Source organism: Canis lupus, chromosome 13, assembly GCF_048164855.1.
Source record: "Canis lupus baileyi chromosome 13, mCanLup2.hap1, whole genome shotgun sequence".
NCBI classification, from domain to species: domain Eukaryota; kingdom Metazoa; phylum Chordata; class Mammalia; order Carnivora; family Canidae; genus Canis; species Canis lupus.
Window position 1 is genome coordinate 37,459,105 of NC_132850.1, and position 14,816 is coordinate 37,473,920.

The following is a 14,816-nucleotide window of genomic DNA, read 5'->3' on the forward strand; positions in this document are numbered from 1 at the left end:
GAGAAGGAGGAGGTAAAACTGTTTGCTAGAAATAATGCAAGAAATGAAACCAGTGAGCCAATGACACAAAGAAGATTCTGTAAGATAATAAAAGACAATCCTATAAAAGCAAACATTCTGTATATGTACAAGCAATAGTCAAACAGAAAATGTCATGGAAAAGGATTGCAGCTGCACTACAACAAGAATATAAAGTATATAGAAGTAAACTTAGTAAGAAATGTTTAGGATCTGCATAAAGAAAACAACAAAGCTTTATTGAAGGTTGCAAAAGTAGACCAGAAATGCAAAGATGGGATTTCTCCCAGATATGAAAACTCAATATTGAGATGTCAATCCTCTTTAACTTAATCTCTAAATAAAATGCGCTCCCAATTAAAATCCTAATTGAATTCTTAAAAAATGCCGTTTATAATCCATCTTCTGTATATTAGTTAAGGTAATAGATAAACTCCTAAATTTTATTGGCTTATTACAACAAATGATTTATATCTTACTCTTAGTCAAGTGTAAGAGTTTGTGGTTAGGCTGACTTCCATAAGATCATTCTGGAAATCAGGCATCTTCCATTCTGTAGGTCTGTCCTCCTGTGGGGGTCCTTGGAGTCCTTGGATAGGGACAATGACCATGAAGAAGGCATCCTGCTTCCGCATCACTTTGAACTGAAGATGACATACAATGTATTTGCTTATATCCCATTGGTGAAAATTAGTCACATGGGCCTACCTAGCTATAAAGGGCTAGAGCTGAGAAATGTTCTCCCCAAGTAGGTGGCTGCTTTCTAGAAACAATACTAACTTATGAAAGATAAACATTAGTTTTTGGTGGGCAGCTGGACATCTCTGCCATAATGTGCAACAGTATAGTGCAGGAATAAGTTTTAAAAAGAATATAAAGTTAACAGATACTGAAACTTACTACAATTTTGTAGTAACAACTAAAGTAATAGGGTACTCTCTGAGAAAGACAAATGTTTCGATGAAAAAAATAGTAGAAACTGAGCTATGTATATATGGAAATTAAGTATTTAATAAGAGTATAATTTCAAAGAAGTCGGGAATACAAAATGGCAATGGAACAATTGGTTATCTAACAAAAATAAAGTTGATCTCTACCTTATATCACACAAAAAATCTGGGTTATTAAAAGCCCAAATATGATGGGGCATCTGGGTGGTGGAGTCAGCTGAATGTGGGACTCCTGGTTTTGGCTCAGGTGGTGATTTCAGGAGTGTGACAGTGAGCCCCGAGCCTGGCTTGTGGTCAGTGTAGAGTCTGCTTGGGATCCTTTCTCCTTCTCTCTCTGTTCTCCCTCTCATGCCTTCTGTCTTTAAAATAAATAAATACATCTTAAAAAAAGAAAAAAAGAAACAAACCCAAACATGAAATACATACAAAAATATCTGGGTTATTAAAAGCTCAAACATGAAACACACACCCATACCCCATATAGGGAAAAGATCGTCTTAATATGTAATGGTATGAATATAAGTTGGCATATTTTAGAAGGGAAATTCAGAAGAATCTCAAATACACTTTAAAATATTTACCTCTTCTGATCCATCCATTTCTTCTCTAGGCATTTATACTTCAGGAGTATTCAAGTATAGGCATGAAGATATTAGCATTCTTTTTGAGTACATTGGAGCAATCTGTCCATATAACAACAAAAAATGTATTACACGACTTATAGTAAATCCATACCATGGTAGTGTTTGGGCCTTGGGAAAAAAATGAAGTGGAGGAAAGAGGTCCACAATATAATCTTGAGTAAGATCATAAACTGCATGATAATAACTGACATTGGTTGGGTTCTTAGAATGTGCCAGGCTCTGTTCTAGGTGATTATGAGTATTCATTTTTTTATAATAATGCTATGACATATGTACTAATATTATTTACATTTTATTTTATTTATGTTATTTTTTAAAGATTTTATTTACTTATTCATGAGAGACACAGAGAAAGAGAGAGAGGCAGAGACACAGGCAGAGGGAGAAGCAGGCCCCACACAGGGAGTCTAACGTGGGACCCCATCCTGGGACTCCAGGATCACGCCCTGGGCCAAAGGCAGGCGCTAAACCACTGAGCCATCCAGGGATCCCCTATTATTTCCATTTTAAAGATTAGAAAATTTTGGCATTGAGATGTGTAGTAATTTACAAAAGGTTAGGGCAGACCTGGGATTTGCATTGAGGTGGTATTGCTTAAAGACCATGCTCTCAAGAGGCATGCTGACCTGGCTCTGTGCATAGTATGATATACCATTTTTGTTTCTAAAAAAGGCTTTTGTGTGTATTTGTATGTGCTTATTTGTATGTGCTTCAAGAAGTGTGAAAAGATACCCTGTAATGTAATAGTGGTTACCCCACCTAGTGGTGGTAGTTATGGAAAGTCTGTCACTCTATCTATAGTTGAATCTTTTTTTTTTTTTAAATATATTTTTATTTTATTTTTTTTTATTTATGATAGTCAGAGAGAGAGAGAGGCAGAGACACAGGCAGAGGGAGAAGCAGGCTCCATGCACCGGAAGCCCGACATGGGATTCGATCCTGGGTCTCCAGGATCGCGCCCTGGGCCAAAGGCAGGCGCTAAACCGCTGCGCCACCCAGGGATCCCTAGTTGAATCTTTTTTTAAAAAACATGTATTCCTTGTAATATAATAAGATCTTAGAATGAAAGTTTAAACTTGTTGACATAGGTTCAAGTATTCCAAGCTATACTACAATAATTAAGATTTAATACCCAGTGAAGTATCTTTTTTAGAAAAAAGATTTTATTTACTTACTCATGAGAGACACACAGAGAGAGGCAGAGACATAGGCTGAGAGGCTATCCCTGCAGGGAGCCTGATGCAGACTTGATCCCAGGACTTTGGGATCACAACCTGGGCTGAAGACAGACGCTCAATCACTGAGCCACCCAGGAGTCCCCCACCAGTGAAGTATCTTAATTAAAATTTTTGGGGAGCCTCGGTGGCCCAGTCAACTGAGCATCATACTCTTGATTTTGGCTCAGGTCATGATCTCAGGGTCATGCGATCCAGCCTCAGCATCAGGCTCTGTGTTCAACAGGGAGTCTGCTTGGAAGTCTCTCCCTCTCCCTGTGCTCCTCCCTGTGCTGGCACTCTCTCTCTTTCAAATAAATAAATAAATCTTTAAAAAACCCCACAACTTATTGAATGAATGGATGACCAACCTTTTTTTTAATTTTTTTTTTTTTATTTATGATAGTCACACAGAGAGAGGGGGAGAGGCAGAGACACAGGCAGAGGGAGAAGCAGGCTCCATGCACCGGGAGCCCGACGTGGGATTCGATTCCAGGTCTCCAGGATCGTGCCCTGGGCCAAAGGCAGGTGCTAAACCGCTGCGCCACCCAGGGATCCCTGAATGAATGGATGACCAACCATTTTATATCCAACTGGTGCCTACTTTGTTATTGTGCTCTCACTCAATATATACTTGTTAAGCTTACGTATATACATACACCCATTAAATTGAAATGTTCTTACATATTTCCTGCCATAGTTTCCCTCTTTTTTCATCATAGTCTTAAACTTTGGCCTAAATTTTGTTTGTATTATTGACTTAAAAATTCAGTCTCTTGTAATACATCTCCTCAATAGTAGTCATCAATGCATATTAGGAATAAATATTTTCAGTAGCATGTTATGATTGTCATTCCTAATGAAGTGAGGCTAATAACATAAAACTAATCTATAAATCATCTTTGGGTTCCACGTTGTAAAATAATATTATTGAATTTTAGAGCTCATGAGCTTTCCTTTGCTTTGGGAAATCAGTTTTAATTTGAACTGATTGGAATCTAACAGTACTCTTCCCCCCCCCCCCCTGCTTTAGAGAATATTGTATTTGAAAGACAATGATTTTGCTTCCAATTAGAAGAACATCTTTTGCATTTGAGAGAAGTGTAGAGCCTCTGGAACATACTGTGACAATCCAGTGCACTTAGCAACTGAAAGAGCGTGGGCTGTGAATGTGTGGAGCCTAGTGACATTAAGAAATCCATTTGCAAAGAGGTAGTTTGAAATTTGCAGACTTCTTTTCAAGGTGTTGTGAAGAGGTGTTGAAGCTTCCAAATGATTAGAAAATGACATGAATTTCACTGCTTGTATAATATTCTGTAGCTCAAATTTTCCCTGCTCTATCTGTTCATTTATTCATTCAATCATTTGTTCATTCAACAAGTATTTGTAGAGTATCAGGCACTGTTCTAAGCACTTGGATATAATAATCAACACACCAAAACAAAAACAAAGGCAGAAAACAAAAGAAAAAAACCCAAACCCCAAATCTAACCCCAGCGTCACTATCAAATTCTATTAACTCTTCACTGATTATGGCTTTGCTTTTCAGTTCATTCAACCACAGCTTTGATTCAGACCCATGGTGATTGATCGCTATGGTTTAATGGAATCATAATTAAGGAGTTAGAGATTGATATATAATTCATTAACTTGTAAATATTTTTTAACTCTGGAGGTAGGTCCAGAGGATCAAAGGGGCTGAGAAGGGATCCCTGGGTGGCGCAGCGGTTTGGCGCCTGCCTTTGGCCCAGGGCGCGATCCTGGAGACCCGGGATCGAATCCCACATCGGGCTCCTGGTGCATGGAGCCTGCTTCTCCCTCTGCCTGTCTCTGCCTCTCTCTCTTTCTCTCTGTGTGACTATCATAAATAAATAAAAATTAAAAAAAAAAAAAAAAAGGGGGCTGAGAATGTTGGGAAAACATCCTTAACAACGCCCATAGGTGTTGTTTATTCCTGAACTATAGACATATGAAAAGAAGAATTCTGAGTAAGATGTTGAGGGATTCACTGATGAGCCCTGGGAAAAAGAATGTGTTGTTTCAGTGGGCTGATAATGTCATTTGGGGAACAGCGTTTGATGAACTGTGCTAGTGGTGCGTGTGTCTCTGACAGGCTAATTGAGAGTTGAGGTGAATATATGTGTTTACACAGGTAAGTACTCTGAGGCAGAAAACAAAACTTGTACTTGTTTTGATCTGTGTTTCCTGCTGAACTATCACCCTGGGGAATTGATATGTCACCTATTTCTCACCTGCAGTCGTCTCTTTATCTGTTTTTCTTCTACTTTACATGTACCTGTATTCTGTACTTTATAATGCCATTTGCTGTAGCTTATTGCTTCACAAGTTGAGTTTTTTCTCTCACCATGGATATGTCGCAGTATACTAGAGGTGATCAAAGTCACCAGGTAAATAGGGAGTGACGTCTACATTGGCCTTGGCATATTATGGCCTGCAGACCAAATCTGGCTGACTGCCTTTTTTTTTAAATAAAGTTTTATTGGAACACAGCCACACTTTTATTTACTATTGTCTGTGGCTTCTTTGGGGCTACAGTGGGAGAATTGAGTAGTGGCAACAGAGATCTAGGGCCTGAAAAGTCATAAATATTTATTATCTGGACCTAACAGAAAAGGTTTGCGAGCTATGTTCTAAGAAATTAAATTACTTGAAGATATTTGAGGAAAAGATGTTTTGAAGTTTGAGGCTTTTAAAAGTTTTGCCATACTTAAGTGTGAGCAAAATCAGCAGAATCTCACTCCTTTTGTCTATGTGTTGGTGTATGTGTATGTGTGTGTGTGTATAAAACCCAGAGAGTTAAAACAATTTTCATATGTGGTGAGAACTGGAAAAAAATGAACTTTTGTTGACAGGGAACTTGGTGATTTTAACTTTGTACTCACGATACTGTTAAAAGGATTTGTTATTGAGATGAAAATTGAAAATGTACTTCAGTGGATAAGCAGAAATCTGATATTTCTCTGGTAATTTTGCAGAGTTTTGCAAACAAGTCTTTTGAAAAAATGAGCTTGTCATCTTACTGATTGCTTTTTGTATTATCCAAACAACCAATGGCTTACATTGTAGGCACTTCACTAGTTTTAAGTCATTTAATTCTTACAACAAACATATGAGGGAATTGCTATTCCTTTCATCTCCATTTTACAGATGAAGAAATTGATGTACAGAGAGGCTAAATGCATTTTCCAGAGTCACACAACTAGCAAGTGGTTGAGCCAGGCAGTCTGATTCTGGAACCCATGTCCCTAATCACTCTCCTATACTCCCTATAACCATTCACATAGTGACCTTGACAGTGAACTTGGTGACAACACTATGGCAACTACAATGGGAGAATCAATAACAATCATCATTTGTCCATCTAAACAACATCATATATGCATATATGTTTACTTATTATATGAGCTCAATAATTAAACCTTGACATTTAAAAAAAAGATTTTATGTATTTATTCATGAGACACACAGAGAGAGGCAGAGACATAGGTAGAGACATCCCCAAAGGGAACCTAATGTGGGACTTGATTGCAGGACCTCAGGATCATGACTTGAGCCAAAGGCAGATACTCAACCACTGAGCCAGCCAGGTGTTCCAAATACCTTAGTATTTTTTGTTTAAAAAATAAGACACCCTAGTAATAACTGCTTGAAACTACTCTTTTAGCAACACTTAAAAATAATCAAACAAATTTTGGAGGAAAAAACAACTCATTTGACTAATGAAAGGAGAGAAGTCTTGGTAAAGAGTACTATGGTGATAATAAAAATTGAATAGAAAAAAATTGCATCTTCCTTCAAGTTTATTTTATAAAGTGCAATGAAAATCAAAGCTCACATAATAGAAGAAAATTTGTGAAGCTCCTGTATAGCAAAACTGAAAAGTATTCTTTTCTGATGATGCCATCAAATAAGCAGGAGTCATAGTGAGTAACTAGCTGGGGGAAGAGGGTGAAGGAGAATGTTCTGAGGAGCCCTGAAGCTGACAATAGCTAGGTAGGCTGAGTCTTGAGTAAAGCTGGATCTAGGAAGGAGTGTGTGAGTGCATGTGCATGTTGTGTATTGGGGAGGAGTGCTGGTGCTTATAGGAATATGAGTAGGACGTCATGAGCAATGGGCTAGTTAATGGTTCTCACAGTTTCTTGTCTATTCCCTAAAAGATTTTCCAAAACTTCTATATTCCTGAGTATTTTAAAATATGTATTGTGAATATTGTATTGGCAATAAGTCTTACAATGAGTAAGAATGTGGTTATGGTACCTTGTTTAAATTAAACAGTTGTTTCATCAAAGCCACATGGTGAGATTCTAGATATCTTTCTTTTGTCAGAAAGATAAGAAAAATGGTGAAAGGGGAGGAGGGGAGAGAACTTTGACTGCAGATGCCTTTGAAGGCATAAATATGTGGAAAATATGAAAGCTCCACTTCAGGAAATAGAGTCACTTAAAACCAGGGGTCTGGATCATCAGGAAAGACTATATATATGGAGTGACAAATTTAAAGTCAATGGAAGAGACTCATGGAACAGTATTAAGCTGTTTGAGCATGATTTGATTTCTGTTTTAAAAGATCTTTCTGGCCACTTTGTAGAATCAGTTGGAGAAAGGCCATACTGGAGACAGAAAGGCTAGTTAGGAGGTTTTGATAGAAACCTCACCAAAAGAAGATGAAAGCCTAAGCTAGGGCTGGAACTGTGGCGATGAAGAGGAAAAAACAGCCTAGAGTAGTGTCCTCCAATAGAAGTTTAATGTAAGCTGCAAACAAGAACCACATATGTAATTTTCAAGTGTCTAGAAGCCACATCAAAAAGATTTGAATTAATCTTAATTAATTTTAATATATTTTATTTAATCCAATATTTTATTTTTTATTTTTTTAAGATTTTATTTATTCATGAGAAGAGAGAAAGAGACAGAGACACAGCAGAGGGAGAAGCAGGCTCCACGCAGGGAGCCCTACATGGGGCTCGATCCCTGGTCTCTAGGATCAGGCCCTGGGCTGAAGGCAGCTCTAAACCGCTGGGCCATCCGGGCTGCCCTAATCCAATACTTTAAAAGATCGTCATTTCAAAATGCCAGCAATATAAAAATGACATATTTGTATTCTTTTCCATTATGGCGTCTTTGGTTTTTTTTTTAAAGATTTATTTTTTATTTGAGAGAGAGAGCACATATGAGTGCACGTGGCAGGGAGGGGCAGAAGCAGAGGGGACAGAGATTCCATGTAGAACCCAACTCTGAGCTTGAATTCAGGACTCTGAGATCACAACCTGGGCTGGATGCTTAACTGACTGCGACCCAGCCACTCAGCCACCCCTCTTTATGAAGTCTTTGAGATCTGCTGTGCACTTTACATTTATAGCATATCTCAATTCAGACCAGCTGCATTTCAAATCCTTATTAGCTACATGTAGCTGATGGCTGCCATATTGGACAGTGCAGTTGTAGAATTTGGGAGTGGAAGAAATTAGGACTGGAAGTAGGATCAGAGGACTCAAAGATATCATTGTTTCTTGTTTGGGTAACTACAATGGTAGCAACCAGTTGAAGGACAACTGGGACAATTTCAACCAACTCCATCAAGTCAACTTAAATGACCATACAATCTAAATGAAAATTACATGTTTGCTTGGAAGATGCAGATTCAAAACTAGTCACCTAGCTCTTTTTTTATAAATGAATTGCCACACCAACCTTCTTCTAGTATGAATATCCTGGAGCCTCTACTAATGCTATCTATTATATACTGAAAGAAAGCAGCAGAGGTGTAGATTGGGAGAAAGATGTGTGTTTAGTTCAGATTATGTTAAAATTTAGGTACTCTGGTAGATTGAATTATTGTTCAAAATATTTACTGTTCCTCTTTGTAGAAGGATTATGCTTGTTGGGACCACTGAGAACAGCCTTGACCATTTGAGTTGTTTTAGAAAATAAAATGTAAGGGGAGGTGAGACTTGCAGTGTCCCAGATATGACTTGCTCCTTTAGCCTTAGTCCCAGAGTGAAGATAGTGCATGGAGCAGAGCTCCAGCTGATCCACATTATTCACACATGTGAATGAGGAATGAAACTTTGTTCTTCTATACTATGGAGACGTATGATTGCTTTTTTACCTTAGCATAAGTTAGTCTAAAGAGAGTGATGTAGTGTTTTGTACCAGCATTTGGGTGTTGTAAGAAAAACTTAAAATGTGTAGCATTCACTTCAGAGCCAAAGACTGGGCAGCAAGGAAACTGTTATTGGAGCCTAGAAAGATGGCGACTCATGTTATTTAATGATGAGATAGTTAATAAAACTGTTATTTGCTGTAACTTGGTAGCATGAAATATACTGAATAAACTTGGGGTTTTAGGCAAAGGGTTTGGAAACAAAAGGCATATGTTGGTTGCTACTGATTGTATTTGCCAACATATTATAGGAAAGATATGAACTCAGAAAAGAATTGGCTGGTTTTCAAGCAGGAGGAATGAAACAGTCCCAAAACTCTACGACTTTGCAGGGTTGAATTTTTATCTCAATCTGGTAAGAGATACAACTAAAGGAATTAAATATGCAGCCTCCTGACAAGAACAAAATTAAAAGTATAGTCATCATACTTTTTGTATTTCTTGCCATGAATTATGGTAAGAAGGTTTGGAAATCATTAGCCTACGGTTTATGACCAATCCCAAAAGTCAGATAAAATTTCAGCTTTTCTTTGAACAGTATATTATATGATAGACCTGATATCAAGAAAGACCTCCTCATGGTGCTCTTCCAATCTCTGCTCTTCTTAAGCTTTTCCTTGGGGGAGCCAGTTTTTGGGGTCACTATGTATCTTTGCATATTTCCTTTTACTTCCTGCTTTGTAGTAAGCTTGGAATCATAGTGTTTGGATTTGTGTGTAATGAAGAAAGTTGGTGGTAGGGGAATGGTAAGGAGAGATAAGAGTGGTAGGACATGGAGTTAAGGAAAATATGCCTATTTTAATGGTCCATGTGGACCCTAAGTCTTAAAAATGCCCGAATGTATCAAAAACTTCTGCCTCTTTTTTGATTTAGTAAATGAAGCAAATAGTACATAGTCCAAGAATGTGCTTCTAGATAAGTCCCCTCAAGTGATATAGTTATGGAAATTCTGTGTAATTCGTGCATATGGAATTTCTATTTTTAATTTGTAGTTTTGTTATTGTGTATATGTATCTTTATGCTTTAGTTAAAAAGTATTAGTTTTTTACAATGAAAATAATACATATTCACTGTGGAAAGGTTGGAATGTACAGAAAAGTATACAGAACAAAGATTCTTGCAATTCTATCTTTCTAGGAAAACAAACTATTAATAGTTTTACTTTCACATTTTTATTTTATTTTTTTATTTTTATTTATTTATGATAGTCACAGAGAGAGAGAGAAAGAGGCAGAGACACAGGCAGAGGGAGAAGCAGGCTCCATGCACTGGGAGCACGATGTGGGATTCGATCCTGGGTCTCCAGGATCGCGCCCTGGGCCAAAGGCAGGCGCCAAACCGCTGCGCCACCCAGGGATCCCTACTTTCACATTTTTAAAAAGATTTATTTATTTATTTGAGAGAGCGAGCGAGCAGGGGGAGGAGCATAGGGAGAGGGAGAAAGAGAATCAAGCAGACTGCTTTATACTTACTGTAAATGATTATCTATGCTGATTTCAAGACATGAAATTTCTTTTTTTTAAATTTTTATTTATTTATGATAGTGAGAGAGAGAGAGAGAGAGAGAGAGAGAGGCAGAGGGAGAGCAGGCTACATGCACCGGGAACCCGACGTGGGATTCGATCCCGAGTCTCCAGGATCGCGCCCTGGGCCAAACGCAGGCGCTAAACTGCTGCGCCACCCAGGGATCCCCAGACATGAAATTTCTAAGACATATGGCTTATTATAGCTTTGGCTACTCCTACAACGACTGGTCCTTAAACAAAATGGGAGTTTATTTTTTATCTCACATAATAATCTGGGTGTGGGTGGTCCAGGACTAGTATTGTAGCTTCACAGGGTTGGGCATCCAGGCTCTTTCCATGTTGCTGTTCTGCTTTCCTTAGAGTATTGCTAACATTGGCATTCAAGAGAATTTGTATTTTGGATATACTGTATGCACTGCCTTGGATTTCTTTGTCTTCACTCAATTACTGGGCCCTCAACCATTTGCTTCATTCCAGCAGCTGCTGTGGCGACTGACTCCATGCGGCCTGCTTGGTTCCACCACCTGAAGCTACCATATGGAGTTTCTGGCTCCTTCCATCACTTTTGAAGTAGGATGAAACACTATATCACAAGGTACAAAATTCAGCATCCCCAGTAGCTGCCTATGGTGCCAGGGATCCAACCTGGGAGCATGGAAATGAGTCTTGACCAATGGGGTACAGAGGATGGGAAGAAAACAGCGGGGACCTTTTCTCTCCACCTCCCCTTCTTATAGAGTATTCCAAGATATGAAACATTAAAAAGTTATATAGCCTGTTGGGAGCTATCCCACATGGCTGAGCAAATGGCTATGTGTTTCATGATTCATTGGCCAGCATTGTATTTCCTTTCCATCTGTCCTCATCTTAGTCTTTTTGGGCTGCTATAACAAAAATACCGTAATTTGGGTATATTACACAGCAGAACTTTATTTTTTTGGTTCTAGAGCTTAGAAGTCTGATCAAATCACTGGAAGATTCAATGTCTGGTGAGAGTCCATTTCTTGCTTCATAGATGGTAGGCTTCTTGCTGTGTCCTCGCATAGCAGATGGGTAGAGAGAGGTCTCTGGGGTCTCTTTTATACAAGCACTAATGCCATTCACAAGGGCTTCATTCTCAGGACCTCATCAATTGCCAAAGTCCCCACCTCCAAATACCATCACATTAGATTTTGGGATTTGACATATGAACTTTTTCAGTGGTAGGGTGGCCACAAACATTTGGTCTACAGCATTCTACTTCTACCCCCCCCCCCAAATTCATGTTCTTATCATATGCAAAATACATTCATTTCTTTCCAATAGTCCCCTCAAATCTTAACCTGTTCTGCACCAACTTTAAAGCCTACGTGTAAAGTCTCATCTAAATATCATCTACATCAGATATGAGTGAAACTTGAGGTAAGATTTCTCCTGAGGCAAATTCCTGTCTTGCTGTGAACCTGTGAAACCAAACATGTAATGTGCTTCCAAAATACAATGGTGGGGAAGGCACAGGATAGACATTTTCTTTCCAAAAGGGAGAAATAGGCAAGAAGATAGGAGTGACAGGTTCTAAGTAAGTCCAGAAGCCTAATGAGGCCAATAACGTTAAGCCTTAAAGCTGAAGAATAATCCTTTTTAGCTTGAGGCTCTGTCTTTCAAGCCCACTGAGATAGCAATGTTGCCCCCATAGCTCAGTGGTGCAGCCCTACAGGGGCTCTCTCAAGGTGGTTCTCCGCCCTAGGCTGGAGTCTTCAGGACTGGGGACCTGAAACTTATGTAGAGGCATCTATATGCCCCGGGCCTGTGCATTCTGTGCACTGGCAGAGATCACCAGTGTTTGCTGCTTGTTCTTCTGGAGGGGAGGCCACTGAAGCCTGATGGAGCTGCCCTCGGGGCTGTCAAGGATCTTGTGATGTGATGGGTGCTGGGTACCACTCTGTCCCCCAGCCCTTGCAACCTGGGTCTGTGATAGTAGTAGTGCCAGCCCAGCTGGTTTCTGAATTGCCTTTGAGGTCATTCTTTTTTTTTTTTTTTAATATTTTATTTATTTATTCATGAGACACACACACACACATACACACACACACACACAGAGGCAGAGACACAGGCAGAGGGAGAAGCATGCTCCATGCAAGGAGCCCAATGTGGGACTTGATCTTGGGCCTCCAGGATCAGGCCCTGGGCTGAAGGCAGCACTAAACCGCTGAGCCACCAGGGCTGCCTGAGGTCATTCTTTTCTTGTCTCAATTACTAGCTCCTGGCCATTGTTGAGATGGCTGATTTGTACTAATCTTATCAAATGGTCACTCAGCCACACTCTTAGTGTTCTCTTCCAAATAGCATTCTCAATTTTTACAATATGAATAGGCTGAGAATTTTCCGAATCTTTAAATTCTGTTTCTTTTTTGCTTGACAATTCCATCCTGAAGTCATTTCTCTCCTCTCACATTTTATTATAAGCAGTCAGGAGGAGCCAAGCTGCACCTTCAACACTTTGCTTAGAAATAGCTTCAGTTAAATATCCAATTTCATCATTCACAAGTTTTATCTTCCACAAAACAGCAGAATGTGAACGCAATTCATCCATGTTCTTTGCCACTTTATAACAAGATGGCCGTTCCTCCATTGTCCAATAACATGTTCCTTATTTGCATCTCAGGCCTCATCAAAATGGCCTCTACCATCAGTATTTCTATCAAAAGTCTGTTCAGGATTACTTAGGTATTCTCTAAGAAGACTGAGGCTTTCTCTGTAGCTATCCTCTTCCTTCCTAGGTGCTCAGTAGAATTTCTCTTAGGCGCCCGTTCACAGCAACATAGACTTTTCTAGCATGCACCTTGAAAGTCTTCCAGCCTTTACCCATCCCTCAGATCCAAAGTCACTTTGACAGTTTAGGGTATTCATTCTCCAGTGACATGTCTTAGTACCAATATTTGTATTAGGATTCTCCAGAGAAACAGGACCAATAAGATATATATATATATTTACATAAGGTATTAATACACATGATTATGGAGGCTAAGGTGTTCCATGCTCTGCCATCTGCAAATGAGAGAACTAGGAAAGCCAGAGGTATAGTTCAATTGAAGTCCAAAGGCCTGAGAACTAGAGTTGTCAGTGGTTTAAATTCCAGCCCAAGACCAAAAAGCTCAAGAACCAGGAAAGCTGATGTCTAAGTCAGAAGAAAATGGATGTGCCAGCTCCGACAGAGAGAGCAAATTCACCTTTTCTTTGTGTTCTTGTTTTATTTGGATCTTCAGTGACTGATGGTACCCACCCACATTGGTGAGATGATCTTCTTTACTCAGTCTATCAAATATTTTCCAGGAACACCCTCACAGACACACCAGAAATAATATTTTGCTGGCTATCCAGGCAGATATTGGCCTAGTCAAGTGGACACATAAAATTAATCATTGCAGTCCCTGTCTGGCTTCCCATTTCCCTCTTTCTTGCCTCAGGGAATTGCACTACCAAACAAAGCAGTAACACTTAAGCTTTTGCCTCAAACTCTTGTTTTCCAGAAAACCTAGGTTAACACAGAGGAGTGAGCTATAAAAAGTGGACCCTCAGGATGGGATTTTAGAGCTGAATTGCCCACTGTCTGAAAGCAATAGGGAGCCAATTGCAGTGGTAGGTGGTGTGGTAATAATCCCTGGCATGCAGTGATTTCACCCATAGTTTAATTGTGATGAGATGCAGATACAACAAGGTTTGGGGAGATCAAATAGCTATTGTGCTTAGTCAGTATGAGGGCAATATTAATTAAAGGAATTGTGATGTGGCTTCTTTTGTAGGCATTGACAGTCTTGCAAAAAATTTTTGTACACACACCACACACACAGACTTTCTCTCTCTTTCTAGTTTTAGGGCAATTATTTGACAACTTAAGTCATGCTCTGAAAGTCAGAGTGGCTTTGTTACAGCTCGGGGCAACTGTAGGTAGACTTTGCTCAAAATCAGGCCAAGGATCTGATCATATAGCAAAGATTCCAAGAAAAGAATGGGGCCAGAGACTTGAAATGAAGATGTTTAGGTAGACAAGGCTAAGAATTTTGAGCTCCTAGATTACTCTGAGCCTTCCAGGCGGGTAGAAATAGCCTCTAACCATTTGTCACAGCAAAACAGTCTCTGCTTGCCTGGGGGAACATACAATAATCTAATCTGAAGCAGGTGCCTTTCAAGATGATTCTTGTTTTCTTCAAGATATGCCCCAACACCCTCCATTACCTACCTGGCTAAAAACCAAAGTCAGGTTTCAGCACAGCCTGAACAGGAAAATACAAGCTCTGGGAA

General features: G+C 39.3%; 2 long non-coding RNA genes across 3 annotated transcripts in view; both read right to left on the minus strand.

The window, feature by feature from the left end:
• Nucleotides 1–459: 459 nt before the first annotated feature.
• Nucleotides 460–1,631, minus strand: LOC140602920 (uncharacterized). Its single transcript, XR_012005904.1, has 3 exons — nt 1,550–1,631; nt 1,116–1,327; nt 460–662 (listed from the first exon to the last, which is right to left on the minus strand). It is a non-coding gene; the product is annotated as an uncharacterized lncRNA (long non-coding RNA).
• The window catches only part of LOC140602919 (uncharacterized), a 47,524-nt gene continuing 34,330 nt past the window's right edge, over nt 1,623–14,816 (minus strand). For both annotated transcript variants that reach the window (XR_012005902.1, XR_012005903.1), the window contains exon 5: nt 1,623–1,651. This is a non-coding gene — a long non-coding RNA (uncharacterized lncRNA). The remainder of the gene's footprint in view (nt 1,652–14,816) is intronic.